At 35.0% G+C, this 26,582-nt stretch overlaps 1 pseudogene; it reads left to right on the top strand.

Moving 5' to 3' along the window:
- The first annotated feature begins 1,454 nt into the window (after nt 1–1,454).
- LOC132272507 (probable protein phosphatase 2C 15) lies at nt 1,455–19,858 on the top strand (annotated as a pseudogene).
- Nucleotides 19,859–26,582: the final 6,724 nt, after the last annotated feature.

Here is a 26,582-nt window from a genome sequence, read left to right as displayed (position 1 = left end):
ATTGGTAATTTTTTTTATTAATTACCCAAATAGGATTTTCTATGCCTTAATCATTGTTAGTTAACTAAAACAGTTGATTTTGGTTTATATAATCCTGGATGTTTTGTTTAACATAGAAATACAATTTGTATAATACAAGAAGGATATATTCAATCTCTCTGCCATATTTTTATTTTCAAATTTTGGTTTTTGATTTTCTTTTGTTTTTAAGATGCAGAATATCATAATATTGATTTGTTAATTTTGAAGATTATTCCCAAACTGATGCATTGTACGATGCATTGTGCTTTGTTATTGGATTAATTTAACGTAAGAACTGAATATAATGTGCAACATTTTGACTGAAAGCATAATTGGGTTGGGTTGATATATGATACAAATAGTACTTAGATGGTGGTGTTCTAATTGTTATGAGGGAGATTGTGAAACCTCTTCCTCACAACTTCAGTGTTTTCTTATTTTTAGGGTTAATATTGGACGTTAACAATTAGCAAGAACAAGGTTCAAGAAACATGTCTCCTTATTCATCCGGTAACAAACTCTTACTTTTTCTAAAATTTTAATTGGCATTTTTAGCTATTGGGTACCTTTATCTATTCATGTTTTACATATTGATTTTTTGTTTTTGTTTTTGTTTTTGTTTTTGTTTCTACATACATATATATAATATTGTTATGATGTACATACATATATATAATATTGTTATGATGTGATGCTCGAACAATTTATTAATGGAAATTAAAGACTTGGAAGTTTAGTTTTCAATTTCAGAATAAATGTTTTACAAGTTTATTAACGCTTTTAAAACTTTCCTCTTTTGTCCTAATAATATAGGTCTCTTTTCTGAAAGATGAGAGTTGATGGGAATGGATGGAGTAGGGAAAAATGAAAACACACAACAGAAAACATCATCCTGGTTTGAAACGTGACTGCTCCGTCATCGTCGTCTTGGTGGGAAGAGTGGGAATGGTGGTGGCAGCAGTGGTTGATTTGTATTGTGTGTGTGGTAGTTTTTCTTTTCTTTTCTTTTCTTTTTTTTTTTTTTCGAAAATTAAAGCAATTTTCATAAATGGATAAAAATTTACAGGAGGAGGGCCTTTGGCCCAAAGTAGAAAACTCAAAAGCGCCTAGGCAGCAAACAAGCCCAAAATAGGGACGAAGCCAAAAACAAAGTAACTTCCACTAACTAAAGGTTGAAAATGGAGTCACTATTAAACATTCCGGTGGAAATACAGCAACGGCTAGGCCGACGTGAACTAGTCCGGCGGCCGGGGAGGAGGTCTGCAGTAAGACGAAGAGAGATTGCAACCTTGAAAAATCGATCTAGAGGAAGAGCAGTCCCTCAAATAACCCAATTTCACAGCGATTGTGGATGAGACCTTTGCACAAACCACCCTCTGCGAAGACTTTTGACCTTTGAAGATTCTTGCATTTCTCTCTTCCCAGGTATGAAACACTAAAGCAGAAAAGCATACTTTCCTATGTAGATTAATAGGAGTATTAACTTTACACTGATCACTGATCCACATCACTAAATTGTCCTAATTGTCAATTGTTGTGTGAATGTTAGTCTTGTATTTGATGAAACGCCAAAAAGGCGACATGAAGGAGCAGTTGAAGAATAGGTGACTATGAGACTCAGTAGACATATTGCACAGAGGGCAAATGTTATGATGTGAACCATTAATTAGCTGTCAAGAGTAGGCAATTTGGATTGAATAGCCAACCAAAGATTGAATTTCATTCTTGGTATGGTGGGAGAGTGCCAAACCAGATCATGCCATGGGACAGTGGGGAACTCACCTGAGAGGGGTGCAAGAGTGTGCTTAAAGGAGTATAGGCCTGTTGGTGAAGCTGTCCATCTTTTGATGTCTGATATGTGAACAGCAGGAGCAGGAATGGTTAACAATTCAGGGATGGAGTTGTTAGAACTGGAGGGAAGTTCCAATTGTTGTTCTCAATGAAAAAATCCACAGTTGTAGCCTCAGTGAATCCACCCTCATTAAGCAAGCTGATTGGAAACCTTGTACACAATGAAGTTGAGGCACCATTGCCAATAGAGTGTTTAATGAGCAATCTTGTGGGGTGCCTTAGTTGAAGGATTTTTCTCCAACTCTATGAGTAAGGTTGAGGATAGTTTAGTTGAGGTGAGAGTGGCACCATAATACCCAAAGCCTATTTGATTTATCTGTTAGGAGTTCCCAAATAAATCTGATAATCCCAGCCTTGTTTGCAATTTCCAAGTTGGGGATTCCCAACCCACCAGCTTGTTTAGGGCTACATACCCTATTCTAAGCCACTTTAGAGCCTATGGATTTCATCTCCGGACTAGACCAAAGAAACCTCCTGAAAATCTTGTTGAGTTCATCTATAACAGCCTTTGGTAGAATTAAAATATTGCACCAAAACAGACTTAATCAATTGTAGTCTACCTGCATAGGATAGGGATCTTGAGGTCCAATTAGTGATCCTGTGGGTGATCTTGCTAACCAATAAGCTGCAGTGTTGAGCCTTCAAGTTGGTGGAGATCAAAGGTACGCCTAGGTATTTCACTGGAAGTGTGCCTGCATTGATTACCAATAGTGAAGTGATATCATGCTGTGTATGGTCATTGAGAGATTTATGTCCAGACCATACATTGAGCAAAAAAGGTCAAGTGCAGACTTGAGGATTGAGACTGAGCAGATGTCCCCATGGTAGAATAAAAGTAAGTCATCTGCATAGGACAAGTGAGTTATTTTTTGCTGTCTGCACCTCCAATGATACTTAAAGGACGGTACCCTCTCCACATAATTGCTGACTATGGAGGAAAAAACATCCATAACAATTACAAAAAGGAAAGGAGAGGCTGGATCTCCTTGTCTTAGACCTCTGTACCCTTTGAAAAAACCTCGGGGAATTCACCATTAAGAGCTATAGTGAAGGAGGGAGAGGAGATGCAAGCATTGATCAGAGAAATAAATTTTAGTGGGAAGTTGTGTAAGGTTAGGCAGTTGATGATGAAATCCCACCTAACTGAATCAAAAGCCTTTTTGAGGTCCACTTTAATTGCACATCTTGCTAGTGTTCCATGCTTATGCTTATGGGGTTTGAGATCCTCCTTCCGTGAACAAAAGCTGATTGGGATTGGTCAATAAGGTGGGGTAGTGTTGACTGTAACCTTGTTGCAAGTAATTTGGAGATACATATGTATATAGTGTTCACACAGGAAATAGGTCTGTAATCATAAAGTGTGTGTGGTAGTTGATCTGTATTGTGTGTGTGGGGTAGTTGAGTTTCATTGTGTGTAGGTGTAGAAGTTTGTATGTGACAGTGGGTATTGTGTGTGGTAGTTGATTTGTATTGTATGTGTAGTTGATTTGTATTGTATGTGTGTTGTAGTTGATTTTCATTGTGTCTAGGTGTAGAAATTTGTATGTGGAGGTGTAGTATAAGCCGTAATTTTAAGAGTTAAATTCTTCATTTTTATTTTTTTAAATTTTGGGTTTAATTGAATTTGACAAAAAAATTACAAAATCTATTTTTAGTTGGTTAAATTTTATACAAGAATAATTAAAAATATTTAAAAGGATAAATTTTTCTTCAAAGTGCTTTTAGAAAAAAGAATTGTTGAATTGTTCTATCTGTAGATGTCACGGAGGAGTATACAGAGTGAGAAAGAGATATACAGGGAGAGGGAATGTTTGTTACCTGAGAGATGTATCTTTGTTTCACCATTAGTACGTCTTGAGTTGGTGCTCTTAATTTTAAGAATGAGAAAAAGTTGTAATAGAGGATAAAGAGAGTCTTCACGTGAGTACGTCTTGAGTGGGTGCTCTTAATTTTAATACGAGAAGTGACTTTTTCTGCGTAAGGGAAAAGCAAAAGGATACATACACTACAGAATGAGTGGGCTCCACAAGCGTCAAATTTAAGATTTGAACGATCCATTTTACATTGAACAATTTTAGTCAAAGAATCAACGGCACTCCCCAAATATTTAAAGGCGGCTAAAAGTATTTATTGCAACAACATTTCGAATAAACCTTAGTAGATTAGTAGACCTTTATTTGAGATTTTTATCTTATTAATTTTTTTTTTTCCCGAAGGCAATAGGTTACTACATACATAATAACCAAGAAAAATTTCGTAATGAAATTTATGTGCTATGCTTGAGGGTATGCATCATGAATTTAGTTTAAACTTTAAACTAAAATTCTTTTAATTTCAAAACAAAATAGTCTAATTCATTACTATTAAAATTTTAAATCAAAGCGAAAAAATAATTAATCTGTACTAAATTATAAAAATAGAACAATCAAGTCTTATACAGTATAAAACTTTATTCGTCCCAAAATAAAACAACATGTGCATTTCTACACCACTTATCAACCCACCTAATCATTAAATATAATGCAACGCATGGATATTTGAATGTATTTGTCAATCTTGTTAATAATGGGGTAGTAAACACAAACTATGTTTTCAAAATATAAAACTGCAAACACATTAACTTTGAAAATTTTCTACAACACTAGTTACACTAGTATATATGAATGGAGTAATATCACTTATTAAATTTATATTCAAATTTTTCTTGAGAATCAATAAGAAAAATTTGTGTACATGATTCTAATTCAAAATTAAAAATGAGTATATTATTCCCTACTTATTAGGGAACAATTGAACACTATATATATTAGGGGATCCGATCCAATCCCATCCAATGTTTTCTTTAGTAGACTCAGAACATCTATAATGCAAAATGTTATATATGCATACTAAATTTAAATTCTATTCTAATGGTGCATTTCATCCAAAATGTTATTTTTTGACACAACAATCATTCCATATTTTGAGGGCCCATTGAAGTGCCTTATTTTCATTTTAGCAACTTTTGACAATCTCAAATTTTGAAAGAGCCCATTGGAATTTCTATTTTCATCCACCTGCTATATTTTGAGTTTGAGAGTCCATTTGAGAAGCCATTGGAGATGCTCTTAGCAAAGTTTTGGAGGCAAACTCAATTTTTCGTTTTGGGAGGAAATTGAAATTGAAACTGAAATACAGATACAAGTATAAACAGGTATGTATAAATCACATATATAAGATAAAGTCAAGTAAATATACATTTAACCAATTTGCCACTTCAGCCCATTTATCCCTCACTGGACAGTTGCTAGGCATTTGGTCCAGCGAAAAAGAAAAGAAAGGATAATATTAGTTATGAGGGAAGGGAAATGAAAGGAAAGGAAAGGAAGAGAATAATAATTTTAACCCTGTGTTTGGTTGATTAATGAATAAAAAAAAAGGAAAAAATAATAATCATGTTTGGAAAAAAAAGGAAAGGAAATTATTTTAATAAATTTACTATTATACCCTTTTATATTTTAAAAGATAAATTTATTTTTTGAAGGGCTAATATTGTCTTTTTGATCCCCAACGTTGCACTACCTAGGGTACTTATATTGTCTTTTTGGTCCCCAACGGCTACTTATCATTTCAGCCTTCCCATCTCTATTCTCGATCTCAACTCTGAACTTGACCCCTCTCTCTCTCTCTGGAACTGCAAACTACAAAATCTACAAGAAGCAGAAGTTCAAAACCCATATATTTCAGTTTATCCTTCTGCTACTTCTCCACATGAAATTCTAGGGTTAGGGTTTGGGTGTTTCCATTTTAGGTTTTTGTTCTCTTGCCCTTCTAATCAAAATGAGGAACTCCAAAATTCATTTCAGCCTCCCCAATGGCCTCCATCTCTATTCTCGTTCTTGACTCTGAACTTGCCCTCTCTCTCTCTCTCTCTCTCTCTCTCTCTCTCTGCAACTGCAAACTACAAAATCTACAAGAATTAGAAGTTCAAAACCCATATATTTGAGTTTATCTATCTCTCTGCAAGAATGAAAAGTTGAAAATTTTATTACCTATATCAAAACCCATATCATTTCAGATTGTTCAAAAAATCAAAACCCATATCTTTCAGTTTCCATCGCCCGCTGTTCCAGTTCGGGTTTGCCGTTCGCAAGCTTCAGCCGCTCTCTCTCTTTGCAACTGCTTACTTGTATGTATGGGTTTTGTTTTAATTTTTTTTCCAAATCAACTAATCAAGCTCTGTAATTCTTGTTTTGCAAACTAAATCCTATTTGGTGAAAAATTTTATCATCTTTAATATATAAAAATATATTTATATATATATTTTTACAATATAAAAAAAAAAAATTCATAACAATAACGTTGACAAGCAAAACCCATATCGGCATATCCCTTCCGTTCCTCCCTTTTCCATTGCACCAAACTGACCCTTACCGAACTCCCAATACGAGTCTTCTCTCTAGAACATCCAACAGAAGCCTCCTTTCTCTCTCTACAATCACTCTGTACTACACCGGAGACCTCTCTCTACCATCACTCTTCCAGTCTTCCCTCATAGTCGCAAGATGCCTCCCTTTCTCTCTCCAATCACTCTTCCCTCAAGCTCATCAGATCGTCCGGGTTTGTGTCCTCCTTTAGTTATTGAGTTATTATTATTATTATTATTATAAAAAATTTCTTTTTGTTCACTGACATTTTTTTTTTCTCTGTTTTTTACAGCTTGATCATATGCATCAGATCTGTTCTCTTCTAGGGTAAACTTTGGGGGATGAAGATTGGGAGAAAATACAACTTTGTAATTTCCACGAACTTAAAAAGATTTTGGAGTGCCACTTCAGTTTTCACCGTCAAAGTTAAATATTGCAGGTGATTCAATCTTTCCAAATCATCTAAAAACAATTCGAAGTTGCTTCCTTCATCAATTCCTTCTAATAAAACACCACAATTTCGGATCTCCAACCTTTGCAGAATCAATAGACTTGATATAACTTGCGGCAGGATTATTATATCATTTTCTCATCTACCCAGATATAAATACTTCAAATTTACCAATGACTTAAACTCAATTGGTAACTGACTTGTGCAGGTTGACGAGAGATTAAGATGTTGCAAAGAAAGCAACCCAAAAAAACTTGCTGGTAACTTGGTTAACTGATAATTCTCTGACAGGTCTAAAACTTTGAGAGCTGGCATAAACTGGAAGAAGCTATCAGATATGGTCCTCAAAAATTTTTCCGATACACAATTTCTCTGTTTTTTACAGCTCAATCATATGCATTAGATCTGTTCTCTTCTAGGGTAAACTTTGGGGATGAAGATTGGGAGAAAATACAATTAAAGCTGATTTTAGAACTCTCTTTCAAATTTTATCTATCTTGATCTATAATTTAATTCAAAATTACTGAGAATTTTGTTGAAATCTCTTTCCTTCTCCTTTTCTGTCTAACCAAATGAACGTAAGAGTCCAAAGTTTTAACTTTTTTTTTTTTCTGTTCATTTTCCCCATAGAAAATAGGTATGATCGCAGATATCTCTGAATAATTACTTCAAGCAAGTTCAGTTAAAGATTTCTCTCTCTAATAATATGAACAACACTAGTTTACTCACAAATTCATTGAATTGTCATAACATTTCACCTCACTAGGGTTGATAGTTTACTTATATTACGAAACCAACTGACTTTACAATATTGCGCGCGCGCGCGCATACACACATATCATTATATCCTTTGGTATTTGTGAGTTGTATGTGATAAGGTTGATGAAGGAGGTTGCAAGTTTCATCTTGGTCAGCTGACCTTGATATTGGTATTTTTCTAGTTTTTAATCGATCTAACAGGAAACTTGTCAGAATACAATAATATTGGTATTAATTAAATAGTACTTACTGAGGTTTTTTGAGTTTAATCAAATATTCATATCGAGTAAATTTGAAAATAAGAGAATGAATAGGTGGTTCTAGTCACCAAATTGGTATTTTTCTTGCTTTGGGTTAAGATATTGCCTGATTTTTTTTCTGGTTGGACTGGAAATCTATTCTCAGCATGTAGGCTATTGAGTAGTAAAGATACTGCCCAAGAGTATATCTTGACCGGGGTGGGCTTGCATTTTGACTAGGTGATTCTAGTCACCAAATTGTCTTTGTATTTGTCTTAAAATTACCATTACTAAACGCATTATATGCTATTGTAGAAAATTGGGAATAAACTAGTGAATAAGTAAAAAGTGTACTTAAAAAAAAAAAGAAAAAGAAAAAAGTGTCCTGTTGATTTTTATTTAATTATATGCTATTGTAGATCATGCTTTGAGCACAACCCGAGCGTTTGGAAATAATGCAGCGAATTCAGCGTCACAGTGACTGATTAATGTTTAGGCAACATAGGAGATCATCTGCACTCATTTGAAACATCATTAATACTACTCTACATTTTCAGTTCACTTAGTTTTCATGCTCAATTAGCAAAACCCTTTCAAGGTCACATATCTCTCAGGTATAATCTAATTAGATATTTGATAGTAACTGGTATAATTTAAAACTAACAGTAATGTGTAGAGAAAAATCAACTTCTAACCTTTAGGCGGTCTAACACTACCAAGATTTCATGAAGGTATATCTTCTTTATATCTTATTTGTATTGTAGTTGAATTTGTGGTATCGGCTGCCATCGCTAGAGAATTTCTGTATGACACACGTATAATTCTTCCTGTATGACAATAAAGAAGTAAAATAAAGTTGAGCGTCTTTTAACAATATGGGATGCTTGATGTGTCCATTGCATCATGTAATTTTGTAGGCTGTTCTAAAACTGAATGAAGCAAAGAAGCTCGAATCAACTGAACAGGAGGTGTTGGTCGTTTAGGTATGGGGTCGAGTGAAGAGAGGCATCATCATAGTCGTCGTGATCACAGCCTCATGCCTCTAGCTGCATTGATCCGTAGAGAAATGAAAAATGAGAAGATGGAGAAGCCGACATTGAGATATGGGAATGCAGCTCAGTCTAGGAAAGGGGAGGATTATTTTATGATGAAGACGGATTGCCAGAGAATTCCTGGAAATCCTTCATCAGCATATTCTGTATTTGCGGTATGAATCCACAGTGCAATGAGTTAGGTACATGCATTAGAATTTTCTCTTTATCTCTTGTTCAATTCCCTGTTTTAATTTCATTGAAAGTCGATTTACTTCTGATTGGAAGAGGTGGTTAGCCTATGGACAAATGATTCAACTGTGTGGCAGGTTCTGTTAGTAAATTAAATCTATGTGCTTCCAAATTCGTTGATTGTTTCGGGCAAATTATTCTTTGCAAAGGGAATACAGGCAAGCATGTCCATGGTCTCTTAATAATTTTCTTTTTTATTTTGTCAATTTTTTAGAAATTATTTATTGTTGAATATTGTTTCTAGAGTTTACCATGAATATCTTTTATTCCAGATCATAAGGTGTACCTGTATTTTCTAGTGGTAAATTCTGGTATCGCTTTTATTGTCATATATAATATGACAGTTGCTTGTTAATTTTCAATTTTCAGATCTTTGATGGACACAAAGGGAATGCTGCAGCGATTTTTTCGAGGGATAATTTGTTGAACCATGTCTTGAATGCTATTCCTCATGGGCTTGGGAGGGACGAATGGCTTCAAGCTTCTGCCTCGGGCACTGGTTACTGGATTTGTGAAAACTGACAAGGAGTTCCAGAGTAGAAGCATGAAATTTGGCACTTCTTCCATATTTGCTTTTCTTCCACTGATTTCAATCATATAAATTGCGTATTGAGATAATCTAATGCTTTTTATCAACTTTATTTTTTTTCCTCTAGGAGTAACTTCAGGAACCACAGTCACGTTTGTAATAGTTGATGGATAGACTGTAACAGTTGCATCTGCTGGAGACTCCCGCCGCATTTTAGATACCCAGGATGGTGCCATCTCTGTTTTGACTGTTGATCACAGACTTGAAGAAAACGTGGAGTAGGTGCTTGAGTTGCAGCCCTTATCCTTTCTTTCTTTCTCTGGATGGGAGAGGCTAATCTTTTTTTGCTGTTACTGCAGGAGGGAACGTGTAACTGCCAGCGGTGGCGAAGTTGGGAGGCTTAGCATTTGTGGCGGTGCTGAGGTGAGGTGATTAAATTTCTAAAATCTTATGTTCTGATAGTGCATGCAGTAATCTTCATCAGCTTATACACGACATGTTGTTTGTTGATATTTATTGAGGAGTTTGGTGGAGTTTAGCTGACTGAATCCTGTTTGAGGAAGCCTTAACATTCCGAGCGGAAGATCAGCGAGGGAGAGCCATGAAGAGTGGATTTCTCACCTCATAGGAACCTTCAGGTGCTTCTGAAAATGGGGTTAACATTATGCGTTGTATTTCCTTCCTAGAATTTATATTTGGACTCAGAAAGAAAGGAATCATAGTTTTGGCTCATACCTGGTTAGTTTGATTATAGGAATAGGTTGGCTAACCTTATGCTGAAACACGAAAGAAAATGAAATACACCTACCTACTCTGTAGAGAGCAGGAACCTGCGCAGACATTCACAAGATTAGAGTACTTGTGTATACAGCTTGATATCAAACTCCAATTATCTTTTCAAATTTTTTTCTTTTGACATTTTACAGTGAGTACATTCATTATTTTGCCTCTTTGATTTTGAAGTCCAAGCTTTTGGGATGGATATATCTGGCCTGTCATTACATAAGCCCTAACATTTTTAATTGATATAACAGCTTTCAAATGCTGGTGGAAGGCTTATAATTGCCTCTGATGGCATCTGGGACGCATTAACGTCCGAGATGGCTGCAAAATCATGCCGTGGGTTGCCTGCTGAACTTGCTTCTAGGCAAGTAGTGAAGGTAATTTGAACTCATTGAATAGCTATGTGTTCTTGCTGGTTCAGTATCCATGAGCCTTCTGACATAAATTTTGAACAAAAATGTTTGCAATATTATGAACTTGACATACATGCAGCATTATGGGCTTGACCTGTATTAGACTTGTAAATTAATAATATGCATTTATTAACTGAACTTTCAAAACTTCATCATTGCATTTTGTGGATGTTGTTTAGGAAATAATATGCATTTATTAACTGAACATTCAAAATTTCATCATTGCATTTTGTGGATGTTGTTTAGGAAGCATTGAGGACAAGGGGGGTGAAGGATGACACAACCTGTATAGTTGTTGACATAATTCCTCCTGATAATTCAGCACCACCTCACCTCCTCCTAAAAAGCAAAACAAGCTCTATTGTACAGAAAGAGGTCTTGGGATTCTGCTAGTAAACTATCGAAGAAGCTTTCAGCTGCTGGTATAGAAGAACTATTTGAAGAAGGATCAGCAATGATTGCTGAAAGGTTCGTATTATAAACTATAATTATTCATGTCAAGCATTAATGACAAATTTACATGAATCACATATCTTAGAATTTCATGATTTTCACATATTTATGATTGTCACATATTTATAATGCATAAATAAATAGTTAGATATAAATATCTTGACCTGTAATTGTAAAACTCGAAGAGATCAAGACAAACGTCGAAATCATTCATGCGGAACGAACAACATGCTAAATTATAATAGTCAAAGTGTGGAAACCGATTTCTCTCTCTTGGTCTTTTGCACACATAAATATTATACGTGTTGTTTTCATTAGCGTACATAATTGATGGAAATATGCACTTTGTAAAGGCAGAGGGAGGACCAGTTTTCCTTTTAGTAACTTTAATTTCACTTTTTATCAAAATAAGGAATAAATAGGAAAACACTTTCCCAATAATTAATTACCAAAAAAGTAATTTATAAGTTGACCAAATAATGTATTATTAGTCGGATATCTATTTTATTTAATCACCAAATAATAAAAGTAAATCACGTGTCCAAATCATGCGGGCCACAAATATAAAAAAATATTTTACATATATATATACACACTACTTTCACATGCATACCATCTGTTCCCATATTACTACTTACCCATCACCTAACACCATTGCCTGGATAATTGCGCTATTTACTTACTTCTCCATTAACATAAATACAATATAACCATTCCCCCATTCTAATTGATTCTCTATCACACTTTTTGTGAGCTTCTCCCAGGCAACAGCCTTTCATCACATCCAGTCAAATATCTTGATCTAATTTGGTGCCATTTACTTACCATCCATTTGCCCCAAGAAAAATACCTTAATACACAACAAACTCACTTTTACAAAGGCATATTAGAAAATTTATTTTATACCATTATAATAAAAAATTACACTCTTAAAAAGTTATATTCCCGACAAGAAACACTTTTTTTGAGACACAAACAGTATAAAGGAAATGAAAATGAAAGAACGCATGGTACTTGAGAATAATTATGTGATTTAGGTAGGTACTCGATACTAAGTAGCCAATTAAATAGAAGAACATTGAATCATAATATGTTCGAAAACTTGGGAATTTATTTATTTTATTAATTAACTCAAATTTGGTGTAGAAGATGGAGAAAAAATGGCATGTATTCCACTGTACCTCCAACTACACATTAATTCAAAATTTTAAAGGAATTAATACTTCATATATATTGAATGTTGATGTGAAATAGAACCATTAAAATAGTCTTGGTGTCAAAAGAAAAGACTGAAAATGAATTTTTTGAACTTGAGTTGAAATATATAACTGAATTCTATTTTTGTTTTGTATTTTCGATTTCATACTAAATAAAAATAATCTTTTTGTTGTGCTTAGATTTCTTTTAAAACAGAAACATGTATGGTAACTAGAATAGATGATATATCGGTTAAAGGGATTGCGAGATTTCGACTCTTTACACCTATTAATCTAATTTCTAACCCTTCTTGCCTTGTAAAAAAAAAAATTAGAGGGAAGAATAAAGCAGGAAAGAATACTTAATAGAGTTAGAACATTTATTTCCTAATGCAAAAAAGTATAATAATATATGATATAAAGTATAACATATAGAGTGGTATTAATACATATGGTAAAATAAAATTTATTTACATAAATTTTTTTCTTGACACGATGACTTAGTGCTAACTAAACTATGTTGGGAGGTGGCATTAAGTACTTATCAGTAAATGCTCACTAAAAAATCTTTATAGTGAGAGTAATTAATGAAGACTTTTTCCCTACATGGACAAGGAGGTAGGTAACCTTTTAAAGCGCCAATAATTACGCTACTTTTCTGTCTTGCTTTTGTTGTGTGATTTGCCAAAAAAAAAAAATGGCTTTTGTTGTGTGATAGTATAACTTTACTAGTTGCTTTCAAGAAAATCACAATGGATGAATGTCATTTTTCCCTGTCAACTAATACATCATAAATAACATCCATCATATGAAGAGCTTGTCTGTGTCAAAAAAAAGTATATGAGGTCACATTATTTTTATATGAGTGAAAGATAGTCGGTATGACACATGAAATAGTCCAATTAATTAGTCTATTATTGAATTACATGTTAATTTTTTAAAAAAAAATTATAATGGAATCGAACCAAACCAAATTGTAAGATCAATAGAACCGAATCAAATCAAATTGTAAGAAAACGATTTGCTTTGGTTCAATTTGATTTTACAGTTTTAAACTTTTTTTATAATTTAATCTAACATATATATATAATTTAAAATATATATCATATATAATATAATTTTTTATTATATATTATGATATATAGTTGAGTGGTTAAAATACTAATATTACTATTCTATTATTTATATAATACAAAATATATAAATATATATACAATTTATAAAACGGACTGGTTCGGTTTGGTTTGGTTTTGTAAAATCTTAAAGTGTTTATAAATGATTTCATGTTTTTGATACCATAACCAAACCGAATCATAAAAAAGTATAACCGAACCTCCCATTTTTATTTGAACCAATTTATCTGTTCAATCGATTTTTGTGCACCGGTAATCTTAATCAATTTTTATTATGGAAGGAGAAGATAGAGGATGATAGCTTATGATATTTATTATTCACACACAACCAATTCTTTATATATATATATATACACACACACACACACGCGTAGTATATAATACCCAATAATTCAAAGGTTGAACCATTGAATTGACTATAATCAGTTATCAATTGAATAATTCGTTGCTTGGACAGCTGAGATTTGGTAGGCATCACAAAGGTCAAAGGATTTGTTCTTGCCACATTAAACAATGTTTTCTTTGTTCGGTGATTGATTTTGAAATTACAATGGTAATTAAATGTATTATCCAATGTTTCAAAAAGAAGAAAAAAAGATTGGTATTATGTTATATTGCCTTTTCAAAACATTGTCGTTGTAGTTGTTCATTTTCAATAGTAAAAATGAGTAAAAACAAATATACACACACACACGGTAAAAATCACGTCCATCCTATCAAAAGTTATTTTATAATTTTAATTAAAAGTTATAACAAATTATCAAAATAAAAGGTCAACAACATAAAATAGTAAAACATAAAAAATAAAACTTGTATAAAAAAGTTCTAACTATTTTTTTTTTTAACTCTGGGTGTGAAGCTTTAATAGATTTTTTTATTTTTTTGCTTGATAAAATAGTTCTAACTAGTTTTCTTTTTTTTACTCTGGGTGTGAAGCTTTAATAGATTTTTTATTTTTTTACTTGGACAAGGTAGCTTTAACGGACTTTTTCTCATAATATAAGTTTAACAATGGAGTGATATTAGTAGTGATAATTTAAATCCACTATATAATAAATGTTGAATCATGAATAGCTGAAAATGGAGTATGAGACAAATACTTTGAAAAAATCACAAATATAATTTAATTTGTGACTTTGTATACTTTGATTTCTACATATAAATGTAATTATGATAGTATGATTTATTTCTTTGTTTACGAGAGAATTCAATTGCAAATACAATTATTAATTAAAACTTTCATGTAAATTATAAATACATCAAATTAAAAAAATAAAAGTTCCAACACAAAAAATTTGAAGAATATTGAAAAGAAATATATTAATTTTAATGAACTATATTTTATTTAGTGAGAGATTAAACTTGTAACAGTAGAAAATAACATTACTTTTTGGATTAAATTAAGTAAAATCATATAAAAATAAATAAAAACTTGTGTCATAGTTTAAAAATCTATATTTCCTTTTGAGTAATATACTAATTCCTTGGGGTCTATTTGGTTAGACAGAAAATTTTATGAAAAGTGAAAGTGAAAGAAAGTGAAGTGGAAAAAAAGGAAAATCAAGTTTCTATCATGCATGTGGTTAATAGGAAATATTTTGAAGAAAGTTGTAAGAAAATTTTATTACTTACCGAAAATACCCTTATAATTTTAAATAGTAAAAAAATAAATAAATTTATGTTTGATAAATATTGTTTATACTCAATTATTTATTTTAGTAAGGAAATAGTGAAATATGGAATAGAATAGTATGTGATATCATAATACAATTTTTTTTGCTTTCTCCTCTCTCTATATATATTCAATTGTTCTTGTGTAAGCTAGAATTCTCAATCTTTTATATTTTAAGGTAAGAAAAATAAGTTTTTGGTAAAGTGAATTATCAAAGTTGAAGTATTTATTTTCTCTTTATGTTAGTTTTAATTTTATTATTTATTATTTATTTGTAAATGATGTAACTGGATACTGTATATCTAATTGCAACTTTCTCACTGAGAAAATAAAGTACAGATTATATAAACTATTTACGAATCATTAATTATTTATTTCAAGATAATGTTTGATGTTAGGTATGAAACAAATTGTGTTAAAATAATATAAACTAGTTTTCACCTAACGCTCTTGTTATCAACAAATAGTTATGTATATATAATAACTCTTAATCATTGTTAGTTATAGAAAAAAATATTCTACTTATTTAACACATTTCAAAAAAAAAAAAAAAAAAATGAAAAAAACTAATTCAGTAATAAAATGAAAAAATTAATTAATTTTGTATGCACATATAAAAAAATACAAACAATTTACTTAGTAATACATGATTTTATAAAAAAAACAATTTACAGAATAAAGAAACTCTCATTTTCAAAGAAGTCTATGTAATTAAGTAGAGAAGAAGAGAAACAACTAACATGGGTATAATAGAAAAATAATATATAAAGTGCACAACTTTTGCGAGGAAGTGAATATCCCTGTGTTTTCTACACAAAAAATTTTGAGGAAAATTTTCAGATGTGGGATTCCTACTTTCTCCAAAACTTTCACTTTCCCTCTAAGCAAACTTCCAAAAAAATTAAATATTTTCTTTTTTTTTTTTTTTTTCTTTTCTGATTACTTGACGCTAACCAAACGGACCCTTGGTAAATAAAAAAATTAATGAGAAAATAATATTCGTGGAGGAAATTGAAAATATAATAAATTATATGTCATATTGGTAGAAGGAATTTTCTTGCTTAGGAAGTGTTTGGCTCTGTTTGAGGAAGTTTTCATTTTCTAAAATTCCATCCATTAATCAACTTTGGAGAATGAATTTTGATGAAAAGAATTTAAAATAATAAAGTTGTTTGGTTGATGAATTTTTTGAAGATAATTTAACCATTAATAATATTTAAGATGACAATTGTATTTTTAATAATTCATGAATAATAGCATAGGGTTGTATTGAGATGCACAGAGGAAAAAAAACTATTAATCAAAGTTATTGGAAGTGATGTTGACTCTTTGACTAGAAGTTATTGGATGTAAATTAGACCGTTCAAATTTTAAATCTGACCTTGTAGAGCCCACTCGTTCTGTAACCCTTTTATCTTTTTCTTTATATACTTCATACTCTGCCTCTTTTTTTACTTTCTTTTTTATTGTCGGCTTCGTAAGCGGATGATAAAAAATGGACGGAGATAGTAATTATTACTATTTTAAAAAAGAAAAGAAAGAGTGGCACACCTGTGCCCATACAACAATTTGAAATGACTGATACTGGGTCTGTATTTAATGACCGGCTTTTAGTAGGTTCATTAGTACTAGTATTAAAATTAAGACTTCTTTTTCTCAGCCTATTGTCACGGGCTTAGAGATTTGGCGCAGCGGCACGGCCCGTGTGGCACCAAGGCGTTACTTCAGCTCGCGCAAGCGCCCTGGTCAGCCACCACGACCTGCCCTCCCAAGGTATATGCTGACTGGTTTTGGCCTGCCATGGCCTTGTCAGGGGAACTGCTCCAGCTCCCGACCAGTTTGTGCAGGAATGGCCAACTCCCTTCTTCATAGTCAAGTCCACGACTAGCGACAAGCACCTCGAACTGAACCGAGTCGACCTGCCTGAACTCTGAAGAGGTACCATCATGTGGTCTTGCACGCCCGTTCCTTGGAACCATTCCCAGTCCAATGAATGTTCTTAGCCAACCAGCATGCGTATCTTCTATGCTCATGGCATCGTAAGGAATCGGATCGTGACATTCTCCCCCACCCAAATCCTGCGACGCCCTCGTCGCAGTGCGGCGCTAATTCCACTGCGTCCAACATTCCAAAGTCTCTCTCCTCCAAGTGGTATGCTCGCCTTCCCACCATCGCTTCCTTGTACAACCCCTGGCTGCACTCGCCCAATGATAGGGTTTCGGGCTAAAGGGACGCCCACTTCTTCGGGACGCAACCCCACGTTATGCCGCTTCCGCGACACCCCGAGCAAACAAGGGCCCTCAGGCTGACTTGATACCCGCCCTTCACAACGGTTTGCACGTCTCTTGAACTTGCAAGAACTTTGGTGCACGCGGCCCTTCGGCTTCAAAGGACGCAGCTTCCTAGGGAGATGGAGGCTCTCCTCCAACAGCATTGATTGCCCACCGACGCTTTAGTGCACCCACTTCATTCTCAGGACCCCTGGATCGATAAGGAGGCACACCTCTGTGCTTTATCCCAAGTCTTACTCTGATACCATTTGTCACGGGCCTAGAGATTTGGCACAGCGGTACGGCCCGTGCGGCACCAAGGCGTTGCTTCAGCTCGCGCAAGCGCCCTGGTCAACCACCACGACCTGCCCTCCCAAGGATACATGCTGACTGGTTTCGACCTGCCATGGCCTCGTCAGGGGAACGGCTCCAGCTCCCAACCAGTTTGTGCAGGGATGGCCAACTCCCTTCTTCATAGTCAAGTTCACGACTAGCGACAAGCACCTCGAACTAAACCAAGTCGACCTGCCTGAACTCTGAAGAGGTACCATCATGTGGTCCTGCACGTCCCTTCCCTGGAACCATTCCCAGTCAATAAATGTTTTTAGCCAACCAACATGCGTATCTTCTATGCTCATGGCGTCATAAGGAATCGGATTGCGACACTATGCAACCTTCTTCCCCTAATTCCATAATTCACAAATTCGAAAATACGATGCAGAGAGAGAGAGAGCTATACGTCGGCGTTTCTCATCCTCTGCAACCTTCTTCCCCAAATTCCACAGTTCACAAATTCAAAAATACGATGCAGAGAGAGGGCTCTACGTCGGCGTTTCTTCTCTTTTCTGTGGTCTCCGGTGAAACGAAGATACATCTCTCAGGTAACAAACACTCCCTCTCCCTGTATATATCTTTCTCACTCTGTATACTCCGTCGTGGCATCTACGGCGATAGAACAATTCAACAATTCTTTTTTTATCTATTTTTAATTATTCTTGTATAAAATTTAACCAACTAAAAATGGATTTTGTAATTTTTTTTCCCAAATTCAATTAAACCCAAAATTTTAAAATTAAAAATGAAGAATTTAACTCTTAAAATTACGGCTTATACTACACCTCCACAAACTTCTATCACACACACAATACAAATCAACTACCACACATTACAACCACCACTGTCATCCGTTCCCACCACTGCCACCGGCACCATCATCACTGCCACCACCATTCCCGCCGTTCCCACCACTGTCACCACCATTCCCGCCGTTCTCACCACTGCCACCGGCACCATCACCACCACCACCACCACCATGAGCAAGACGACGACAATGGCTGAAAACTTTATGAATCAATTGATTTGGATAATTTTTTTCGAACCAATCTCTAAATAGTTTATTTGCAAATGCTTCATCCACATCCACACCCGCACATGCTTCATCGACACCGTCTTCTAGCCAGTCAATGTGAAATTGACCGTGCTTAGGATGATGCTTGAATCTCTGTCAAGGGAGACGGTAATGTTCCCAATCATCTAGACTTGGCTTCCCGGATTTATGTTCTGCCCTCCCGTGTGAATGTCTGATTTTGCCCTTGGGGACATTTTTCCATCAATGGTGGGGGCCAATGCAGTCATGGGAGCAATGGGGTTGGGTCAAAATACTTCTAGCCATGGGAACTTCTTCGGCTTGTGGAAGTTGTCTGTTCATCAACTTCCCCAATGCAGGAGGTGCTCGCTCTTCTTGGTTCAAAAGGAGGAACCGAAGGATAACCAGGAGGAGAATGAGTGAGCTTTTTGTTTTTTTCATGGTTGGCAAGAGGGGTAGAGAACTATATTTGGAGGAGTGGGAAGGAGGGGTAGAGAATCTCCATGGAGGAGGATGAGCTATATATAGAGGAGCAGAGCATCATCCATGGCATCATCCATTTCTCTTTTAAGAAAGACATGTTTGCGGCAAGCAAGGTTTTCAGGCGATCGAAAGAAGAAATTGAGACAGAAGGCAAACAGCTGGATACAGCTGCAGTTTTACTTCAATTTTGGATCAGATACAGCTTTGTGGTGTTGTTGAATATATAAGAAACTATTAATCATTTCATTTCTTGAAACAGGCAAGGCTTTCCGCAATTATTAAAAGCTAATTTTCAAACAAGCAGTTGTGTAATATATACAACAGGCTGAATATGTAGTTTTTGCCCTTTTCTATATGTTTGTATTTTCATCTTTGTGCTATGTTACCATGTATAGAAAATTATTCAAGAATATTAGGCTCGCTGACAAAAGCAATGTAGAGAAGTTATATTGTGAAAACTAAAGTGATAGCCTATTTTAAACTGGAAAATTTTAATTTTGTAAAAATGTTTTAGATAGAGCAAGTTTTTGGATGGCATTTACTTTAATGGGGGTTAAAAAAAAATATGAGAAGTTCCTTATTTTTGCTTCTTTGATTGGGTGATTTCCTTTCTGTTGTACATGTTCTTGACTGTTTACCATGGGTTTGGATGGAAGAATTGCGGAGCTAGAAAAAATTAACACACAAATGTTGGGGAACAGAGACCATGGTGGAGATAGGTACGTGGCAAATGGAAAGATATGCATACTAGCAAATATTCCTAGGAGACTAGAATGCAAATGTACATTTGAATTTATTTTATCTTGTATATTTGTATTACTTAAATACATACAATATTTCTTTTCAATTTGTATGAAAATCTTGCTTGGTAAAAAAAATAAAAAATCATTGATGATGTATCAAATTAGTGCTTTGAAATGAGAATTAGAGAAAATTTAGGACGCACTTCAAAATAAATTTATGCTCAAATCAAAGAGAAGCATAATTAATAATGATTTTTTAACAAAAAGAGATGAAAATTGACTGATTGAATTAAGCTTAATTAAAAATTAATTAGATAAGACTATCAAACACTGCAACATTTGAACTCGAAAGCAAATTTTAATGAGACACTTGGGCCCTGTTTGGGGGAGCTTCCTACACCCTCAAAACGGGCTTTTACACTTAAAAAGTCCGTTTTAAGAAATGTACACCTGTTTGGTAAAAATTTTAAACGGGCTTTGAGAAAAATTCAGCTCCTTGAGAGCCCGTTTAAGGGAAGCAACTAAATCCTGAAAGCCTGTTTAAGGGAAGCAACTAAAACCTGCTTCTTAGATCACTTCCCGCAAATCAAGTTATTGAATAAGTAATAAATTTTTTATTACAATTTTAACCTTTTAAAATAAGGGAAGAGCATAAGACAAAAACGTTGAGGTGTAGAAAAGATACAAATAGACTCCCCTTTCATCTCAAAGACTGGTAGAAGAGTTGTAAGATTTGTCAACTCTCATCCAATTTGACTCTCTGTGGAATTGTGTACAACCTTTTTTTCTCAAAATATATATATATATATATATATATATATTCTTTTTTTATCCTTAATTGAGAGTCTGGTTGGATCTATATAACCTCTGTGTGGCTTTAACTAAATCGATTTTTAATTGAAGTTCAACTCCCCATTACTTTCTTCTTTAAAGTAAGGGATTGGGCAATCTGGGGAGACGCCCCAATAAGAACTAAGGAATAACAAGCATGAAATTGATGAAATTCATTTAACAAGATTCTAAAATTAGGGTTTCTATTATAGTTGTAGATAAGAATGAAATTGGATCTAGATACTTTTGTTACAATCTCTGTTTTATTTTTTATTCCCCGCCTTTTCTTTTTTTTTTTTTTTATATTTTTTAACTTATCGGGTCAATATGTATACCCTTGATCTTCAGTTTGACAACCATCAATGGAAGTTTAAAACAGTGAAAAGTGTAATAATGGTGAAAGCATCAACAATTGAAGTATGAATATCAATTAGTTGTTGCTCGAGCAATTTTCACTCCATTACTTCAATTATTGATTTTTTCCCTTTCTTATTACTCCTATATTCCAATTCAATTATGTACTATTCATGAATTTTTTATAATTTGAAAATATAATATATATATATATATATATATATATTGAGGATAATATTATCAAGTTAAATTGTGACGGCCCAAGTTTTGTAAACCCGGTGCGTCAATGATGACCAAAAGACGACCCGATAACGAATCCGAATACAGAAGCAAAAGGTGAATCAATGGTCTCTAGAGATACTATGCGTCTCTAATACACTATTGTGACCCTCAATGAGGTCACGGAAATCAAAGAAAAACAAATGTGGAAGTGACGTTTCAAAAACGGACCAAAAAGGAACCTAGGGGCAAAATGGTCATTTTCAAGGTAAAAGTGGGTACTACCGAGCACACCATTGGAAAGATAACGAAAAATTAGTGAATTTAAACTCAAAATTAACTTGATTCGGAGTCCGGATGAAAAAGATACGGCTAACGGAAGAAACATGGGTAAAAAGGTCAAAATAGACAACTCTAGGTCATCTAACCGGTTACCAAGCCTTCCTAACCGGTTAGGAGGCAAAAAATGAAGACCACAACACTGCCCACACTCATCTAACCGGTTACGAGACCCCTTCTAACCGGTTAGAAAGTAAAAACAGTAGGTTCAGTAAAGAAAACTGGCAGCAAGGGTTTTTCGGCAAAAATTGGAATTTTGAAGGCCAATATGACGTTTTCTGGAAAAACACAAAAAAGAAACCCACCCCCCCCCCCCCCGCCCAAAAAAATTCGAGTTTTCTACTCGGCCATGCAGGTGAAAATGAAAAAAACACATTTTGAAATACCCAAAATTCCCCTGGAACAGAAGAGGGTAAAAACTTAACATAATGCAACTGTAAGTTTTTGTTTCAGCAAGAAGGGTATTGTTTGCCAAAGTGAGCATGCAAGTGTATGTAATATGATAAAATAGATGTGCTACAATGGCCTATGGCCTCATTACAATACATTTATAAGTTTTGGCACAGTAAGCCTCAAATTCTCACTAATAAGCTACAATGACAACACTTGAGTTTTAAGGAAAGCATACTTGTAATCTTTTAAGTTAATGGCCTTGGCCTCATGTCAAACATACAAAATGAACACTTCCAAATATATTTAGATACACATTACATGAAAGAAGCCATCTTAGCTTCTAAATTACCATACATCCATGGTAAATCAAAATATAACATCCAAAAGAAAAACATGCTAAACAAGTGCATGTCCTTATACAAAAATACTTTAAATGGCTCATGAGCCTCTAAAGATGATGAGCATCCAAAAACATTGTCTCCTTACCTGTAAAACAACCCAAACCACTAGGGTGAGTAATCAAGTTACTCGTAGGAAGAAGCATATGCGTATACCCTAAAGTTTCAATATTATTGCAAGATCAATATAGACGAATACAAGGGGGCATTCCACTTAACGTTTATGTTCAAGGTGTTCTAAGGAATCATCTTAAGCTAACTTAAATGATTCTATAACAATACAATAGCAACATCAATTCGCAAATAACAAAAATTACAAGTTACAATTAAACATTGGTTGCCAACTTGGAATTGAATGCATAATCAATTAGTGGAAAACTTGGACATCACGTCTCAGGGTAAACCAAGATCAATACGGTTATTCCGGGTACTAACCCGCTGGGAAGACTACCCTAGTGCGCACTATCTCAATTGGGGAAAACTCATACCTCCCGCACTAGAGCCAAACTCTAGCCATGTCACTTGTAACAATGTCCCAAGAGAATCCAAAATATATCAAATTCAAAACTTATATACCATAATTTAAGGCATGTAAACCACTTTCCATGCACAAGTATTTTTGAAAACACACAAACCATGTCTTAGGATTCCAAGTCTAGAATAGCATAATAAATGACAAGTTCTTAACATGATATAATGCACAAAACAATATCACTAACTTATCAATTTAAATCATTCCTCAACAATAAGCTTTATCTTCTAAATCTTAACATTTTAGCAATAAGCTTATAAAATAATTACAAATGGTAATCAATAAGAGTATAGAATTATCATCACAATATTTATAACAATTCAAGTTAACAAGACTTGCATATAACATTAATAATTCTACTAGAGTTCTATATCACTACCACATGTGAATATATTATAATTTAACACACTACAAGGTCATGTAATCCTTTCACACAAGGTATATACATATCATACATGCTTATATCAATAAACCCTAAGTCAAAAGTGAGGGTTTCCTATAATATGATCATGTACACAATATATATTAAACCCCAAAGGATTTTAAAACACTCAAAATATAAACATACTACCACCCCTACCTCAATAGAGAATTGAATCTCTATAATCCAAGCAACCAAGCTCAAAATGGAAAACAAGTTTAGGGTTAATGAAGAGGAGAGCAAGAGGAAACTTTTGTCTTCTAAGGTCTTATGTCTAGGGTGAATGGAAGGAGGCCAAAATGAAAAAGAAAGCTATTAATCAAGCTTTTCTCCAATGGTGGCTAGGTTAGGGCTTTTGAAGAACAAGTGTAAATGATAAAGGAGAAGTGAAAATGGTGAGTGGAAGGTCTAGAAATCCTCCACTCACTATGTGTTCTTACACTACCTCTCACACACACACAATGCAAGACTCATTTTGGTGCCTACACTTGTCACAAATCCAAGGCTCCTTCCTAGGCTTAATCCTAAGCCTACACTTGTCAACCATCTAAACCAATAAGTGGTCCAATCCTAGGCCAACAAATGGGTGAACCTCCACCTTCCATGTGTCAAGAAATTAAGCTTCCAACTTACTCCACCCCAATGCCAACAAGTGGCACCCATAAGAGTATGACATTAGTCACACTTTTTGAAAATTGCAAAAAGGTCCTTTTTGAAAATATCTTCCAAATTAAATTACAAAATGGTCCCTAAGACGAAAAATAATTATTTTTCATAATTATTCTAAAATCCTAAAAATCAAGAATATTTACAAGAAAGTATGCATCCATGCCCTTTATGAAAAAGTGAGCAACTAGAATATATTTTCTACAAAAGTAAAAATACAAATGTCATGAAAATAAAATATCGTGGATGCATGCAAAGTCAGAATCAAATCCGAGCACAAAAAGTGAGGTTACGCAAAAAAAAATGATAAACGGGAAAAAGACGAAATAGGGAAAAGGACGAAAAAAAGAAAGGAATGAAAAAGACCGGGTCATTACAACCTACCCTTTTTAAAAGGATTTCGTCTCCGAAATCAAGTCGTACCTGAAAGAGAGAACAAATTGAGATACCGAGAGCGAACCTCCTGTTCAAGCTCCCAGGTAGCCTCCTCAACGCCGTGGTGTCTCCACAAGACCTTAACCAATGGAATGGTCTTGGTCCGCAAGACTTGCTCCCGTGAATCAAGAATTTGGATTGGACCTTCCTCGTAGGTCACGTCCTCATCAACAACAACATATGTCCACTGTAAAACATGCGATGGATTCGGCTCGTACTTCCTCAACATAGAGACATGGAAGACGCCGTGAACCCTATCCAGGTCTGGCGGCAACGCCAAACGATAAGCAACTTCACCAACGCGCTCCAAAATCTGAAATGGTCCATTGAACCTAGGAGACAACTTGCCCGTCTGCCGAAATCTCAGAAGTCCCTTCCGTGGAGAAATCTTGAGAAAGACGTGGTCCCATACCTCAAAAGACAAAGATCTCATCATCTTGTCAGCATAACTCTTCTGCCTACTCTGAGCTGTAACCAACCGCTGTCGAATCAACTTAACCTTTTTTGTTGTCTTAAAGACAATATCGGGACCCAAGGCAACTGTATCACCTACCTCGGTCTAACAAATTGGAGATCTGCAAGGTCTGTCATACAACACCTCAAAAGGTGTCATACCAATATTGGTCTGGTAACTATTGTTGTAGGCAAACTCAACCAAGGGTAAGTAGTCTTCCCAACTACCCCCAAAATCCAAGATGCAAGCCCGTAGCATATCCTCCAATATCTGAATGATACGCTCCGACTGACACGCTCCGACTGACCATCAGTCTGAGGATGGAATGCCGTGCTGAAATGAAGCCCCGTGTCAAGAGCCTCCTGAAAACTCTGCCAAAAGTAAGACGTGAACCTGGGATCCCTATCCGAAACAATGGATACTGGAACCCCGTGAAGCCTGACAATCTACCCCACATACAGTCCACTAAGTCTCTCTGCTTCATATGTCACTGCCATAGGCAAAAAGTGAGCCGTCTTAGTCAATCTATCAACAATGACCCAAACAGTATCATTCCCTACCTTGGATCTCGGAAGTCCCGTCACGAAATCCATAGTGATGTGCTCCCACTTCCATTCCGCTACTGGTAGTGGTTGCAATAAACCTGCCGGTCTTTGATACTCTGCCTTCATTTATTGACAAGTAAGACATTTGGCCACGAACTGAGAAACATCTCGTTTCATGTCTTTCCACCAAAGCTGTCTCCGCAAATTGTGATACATCTTCGTACCACTAAGATGAACTGCGAGTCGAGAATGATGAAAATCCCGAAGAACAACGTCATGACAAGACAAATGAACAAACATTTTCCCTCTGTACCTGAGACCACTATCCGAATGCAAGGTCCAACCCTCTACATTCTCGCTACCTGAAATCTGAACGTGGATGGATTTCATCTCCCCATCCTCCTGCTGTGCTGCAATAATTCTGCTAACAAGAGCCGATTGAGCCACAAGGCTAAACAAGATAGCCGGTGAAACATCCTCATACAACTGTAAACCAAGATCTGCAAGCTCTTCTAGCATTTTCCATCTGTAGACTGAAATGCTAGCAAGAGTACTCCATGACTTCCTACTCAATGCATTGGCCACCACATTGGCCTTCCTCGGATGATACTGTAACTCAAAGTCGTAGTCCTCTATGAACTCAACCCATCTGCGCTGTCTCAAATTCAAATCCTTCTGAGAGAAGAGATATTTGAGACTCTTGTGATCGGAGAAAACCTCAAACTTCTCCCCGTACAAATAATGTCTCCACCCTTTCAGGGTAAAGATCACCGCTGCCAACTCTAAATCATGTGTCGGATAGTTTAACTCACGAGTCTTCAACTGTCGAGACCCATAAACTATTACACGTTCAGTCTGCATCAGAACACAACCTAAACCTTCTCGCGAAACATTACAATAGACCACGTAACCCAAACCACGTTTAGGTATGATCAAAACTAGAG

This window comes from Cornus florida, unplaced genomic scaffold (genome assembly GCF_030987335.1).
Source record: "Cornus florida cultivar Cherokee Brave unplaced genomic scaffold, ASM3098733v1 CherokeeBrave_3.0.0_Hap2_Chr09, whole genome shotgun sequence".
NCBI classification, from domain to species: Eukaryota; Viridiplantae; Streptophyta; class Magnoliopsida; order Cornales; family Cornaceae; genus Cornus; species Cornus florida.
The sequence above is the reverse complement of the archived record's forward strand: the minus strand, read 5'-3'. Positions and strand labels throughout refer to the sequence as shown.